The 4,689-nt window shown below is 32.4% G+C and overlaps 1 non-coding gene across 1 annotated transcript; it reads left to right on the forward strand.

Moving 5' to 3' along the window:
• Positions 1-3,045: 3,045 nt before the first annotated feature.
• LOC145271610 (U1 spliceosomal RNA) lies at positions 3,046-3,208 on the forward strand. Its single transcript, XR_013866016.1, has one exon. It is a non-coding gene; the product is annotated as a U1 spliceosomal RNA (small nuclear RNA).
• The last annotated feature ends 1,481 nt before the right edge of the window (positions 3,209-4,689 follow it).

A 4,689-nucleotide genomic window follows, 5' to 3' on the forward strand; every position in this document is an offset into this window, starting at 1 on the left:
ACAAAACATGTTTTACTACTTTTTTAAAATTAATGTCTGGTAAGATTTGTTGCGAAAATAAAGGAAAATGCAACGATAGCTGAAGAGGAAATTGTGATTTTAACAAACAACTTTTTTTTTTAAAGCTGTGGCGACATTTTTTTTGTAACAAATCTTCCCATAACATTTATTAATTAATTAGTCGGAAAAAATCCATTTCTTTTGAAATGTTTACATTCTTTGAGTTTTACGCTTAAAGACTATTTTCTTTTCTTATAGAACCTTACGTTTTAATAATAATTTAATTTTTTTTTTTTTTAAATAGAAAAAGTTGAGGCAACTTTTTTTTTTCAAATGTTTTCATCTAAGGAAAATCTCGTTCGTATTAGCGTCATAAATCATGAGATGAAAACAGAAATAATTCTCTTAATAGTCGCATAAAAACTACGTTTTGTATTATTAAGGTTATCAAATTTCTTACATTAAAAATAATTCGTCTCAGCCCTGTTTTTGGTGATGTTTTGATTTAATAAAAAAAATATCGTTAGTAGTGACGTCCTAAATTATGAGATAAAAAATGAACGAACCTCTTAGTAATATGGAGTTGTCTCCCTCTGCACAATGACCTTGTATAAAAAACGCGCCCATTTACATTAATTATCAGCGTGGTTTGCCTAAAAAAAAAGAACTATGCTATATTATCGATATATTATAGGAGATTGCCTTAAAACTTAAAATTTATATTAATTAAAAACTATTTCATGAGATCAACAGAAATGCTCCAAGCAGTCGGTGTTTATTTTTTTCTAACATTAAAAATAATAAACGATGGTAAAACTTGCGGTGAATGTGCAGGTTTATGGTTCATGTAAAATGAAAAAGAGAATTTAAATTTCGTTTCGTTTTAAATTCTAATCATTTTTACATTACGTCCAACTCATTGTTCACATTGCACATGTCAACTTTATAAGTTTTCGGGTATGCTGAAAAGGTTGTTGGCGTTTAATTTGAAAGTCGTTCTTAACATGGGAAGGTTAGGGGTGTCTATTCCGAATGTCGTTCTTAACATGGGACGTTGGAGTGGTTATTTGTTGTAAGTTTACCCGAAAACAGTAGTAACAGAAATGCTTCATGAAGTTGATTTTTTGCATTAAAAATAATAAATGATATTAATATGTCTTTTTTCATATTAAATTAAAAAATAATAAATTATATTAATATGTTTCTTCTTTTTTCGTTATTACATTAAAAATAAAAAAAATTATATTAATATGTGTGCACGCTGTTTATATACCTGTTTTCCTTCTGTCGTCACAAATATTACTTTTAAAAACACATTTTATATCATTCACATTAATTATCAGCGTGGGTCGCCTAAAATAGCTGTCCAACCAAAGCAAGGAAGTGTCCCTCCCTGACGACAACTACGATCACGACGACGTGCGCTAGACTCGACTACACTTGTTTAGATGTTGCCTTTCTATCTGTCGGAACAATTACGCAGCCTTGCAGTAAAGATTGCCTTCAATAACTTTACTTTATATTAACCAAAATCTATTTCATGAGATTAACATATAAAAAAAAAGTAATAGAATTTATTGGCATTTTTAAATACCGCTCAAATAAGGAAAGACAACTCTTCAGATGGTAATTTTTTATTTCTTTTTGTTTCACCCTACTTCGATATAATTAAACACAGACAAAACTGTCTGATTTGATTCAATAAAAATATACTTTCATATACAAATACAATGTTGTCTAATTTGATTGGTTGTTTTTTGGATTTGTGATTTGGTTTTAATTCTACAAGTTTTTATTCGTTTGAATTTATGGCCCGTAGGTTTATAAAAAGACTGACGCATATTGAAAAGGTTGAGAACCGGTTTTATTTATTAATGACAGTTTTAATTAGAAAAGGTAAAGTGTTCGTAGGATGTTTGTAGGTGTGTATGCATTGATAAGGAATGAACTTTTGTAGGCTTGTATAATTAAACAAAGAATGAATTTCGTAAGCGTACTTATCTTTTCGGACGACAGGGGTGTTAAGTGGGTGGCCGGTCGTGCTACTTCGGTGATATGTGTCTAGGCTTTTAACTTGAAAGCGGCGACTACTTTCATCAACAACTAGCAGCACGGCGTCTTTGCCTCCTGTGTTTTTCTCCTTTTTTTTCTTTGGTTTGTTTGAATTAGACATTGTTTAGAATTGAAGGCATCTTGGCCCATAACGTGAGAGCGGAGTTGGCTTCAGTTCACTGATGCCTTATTTCTTCTTCTTCTTCTTCTTCTTCTTCTTCTTCTTCTTCTTCTTCTTCTTCTTCTTCTTCTTCTTCTTCATCTCTTTAGGTCGGGTGGGAGAATCTCCCCGTGCGTTCACTGACGCAGCTGGGCGAATCTCCTCTTCTTTCCTTTTTCTTCTTCATTTCTTTAGGTCGGGTGGAAGAATGTCCGTGCGTTCACTGACGCAGCTGGGCTGAAAGCGGCGACTACTTTCATCAACAACTAGCAGCGCGGCGTCTTCGCCTCCTGTGTTTTTCTCCTTCTTTTTTCATTCCCTAAAAATGCCTCGTTTTATAGGGGCACATCGGCTCCCACTGACTGTAATTTTTGGGCCTTTATTTTAGGCGCGGAGCTCTGCCATTTGTTGATAATTCTTTTATGGTTATCTTATTTTTCTTTTTCCAAACGGAAACGATGCGTGGAGCCATGTGCAAAAGACGATTTTTCATTTTGTCTCTTATGCTAGAGACGTTAGCATCCGGTTCGCTGATAATTCTCATCATGTTCCCACAGATTTGTTCTCATGTAAAAGATTATGAATTTATTTTGTTAACATGTTAACGACCTTGACAAGTTTCTTTAAGAATTAAGGTATTTTGTGAAAGTGTTTGTAATTTTAAATGATAGTAATATTTTTGTAATGAATTTTGTTATTGGTGAATAAAATGTTGTGATATACTGATATTAGTGAGAATTATATGGAACATATTAAGTATTTTATTGATTATTGTCAGTGGTGAGTATAGATGTATGATATAAAAACACTAGTGGACAGCCTTAAAAAATCTTATACTTACCTTACGTAGGGGTAACGGTGATCATTTAGGTCGTTCCCCCAAAGTGAGGCCCTTCCATTGCACTGCGGTTGGGTTGACCTTTATGATCGTCTCAAATGTGGACGACTCGGACGTGCTATTTCTAAGTGTGGGGTCTGCGTACGCGCTCAACCCGATAATATAATCAAAATCAGAAATCCTACCCTACGTCTCATTTGGAGCAGAAAACCACTTTAATTCTCAGCTACCTTCCGTCCGTATCTCTTCATCTCTCACAAACGAGTGTAAGGACGTCCTTGTTTCTGTCTTCCCAATCGCCCGTTTCTATACACGCCAAAAAAGGCCTATTCTCTCGACCAGTTTATCATCCACTTCAATTTCAACGTTTATCATCCACTTCAATTTCAATATAATCTGCATGTACACACCACCAACGTTTGCTCTTAACATATGAATTTCTTAAGCGTAAGAAATCCATCGAGTTGTCGCCTTCAACAACTGAAAGTGTCTTCTTTCGATGTTGATTGATGAATGAAAACCTCTGGAAAACTACCGCAGAATTAGTGTGTCTATTGATTGAATCCCACATATCCCCTCGAAAATTGGGCATCCAAACATAGTTGAATTATGTGCACAGGTATTTTTCGTTACCAAAATTATGAAAATGATTAAATATCTTTTATTGGTACTTGTACAGTTTAATCAACACATTAAAAAAATGAAAATATCGAAAAAAGGTTATATTATACGTATCCGTTATGGACTGAAGTTCTCTGAAAAAAAAAAGTTCAGAGACGATGGCCGTGTTTGGATTTTTAGAACACGCCACGGGGAGATAACTCAGTCTAAAGTGCCGATACCTCCCTTCCCATCTTAAATAATAGATTTTCTTCTTAAAAATTGGTATTGTATCATAACAAATTGTGTTTTTTTTTTGCTTTAAAAAAATAAAACTACTTGACCAAATTAAATGAAAGTTTTTCCAGAGAACTTCATTCCATAATAGATACGTACAATATAACCTTTTTTTTTCTTCGCTATTTTCATTTTTAATGTCTTTATTAAAATGTACAAGTTCACATTTCATTTTATAATTTAAAATGAAAACCATTGAGCAATAAAAATGAAATTTTGTGTACTTATATATTTTTGGTGCCGAGCTGAAATAATAACGTTATTATTTTGAAAACCATTCTTAATATGAGGAGGTGAGGGTTTTGTAACTAATTTATGCTTCCACATTACAACTTTATATAATAAAAAAAATCGTGAAACTTGAATTTAAACTGAAAAAATAAAAACTATATAAAAATAACACAGTACTATCTGCCGTCATATGCATCCGAGAAAAATATCTATTGTAAAATTAAAACAAGATTTCGTGCTTATGCATTTTTGGTACCGCGCTATTTTAAAATAGTTTTTCAGGTTAAATCAAAGTTTTACGATATCTTTTTTTTTTCTTTTTTTTAATTGTAAGGTGGAAGCGTAGAATAGTTACAAAAAACCCTCCCCATGTTAAGAATGGCTTTCAATAAAATAACAATATCATTTCAGCACAGTTACCAACAATACATAAGTACTGAAAATGTTATTTTTATCGTTCAATGTTTTTCATTTTAAATTATAAAATAAAACACGTTTAATCATTTTAAAA

This window comes from Euprymna scolopes, chromosome 46 (assembly GCF_053919585.1).
Source record: "Euprymna scolopes isolate OS-2025 chromosome 46, ASM5391958v1, whole genome shotgun sequence".
Taxonomy (NCBI): domain Eukaryota; kingdom Metazoa; phylum Mollusca; class Cephalopoda; order Sepiida; family Sepiolidae; genus Euprymna; species Euprymna scolopes.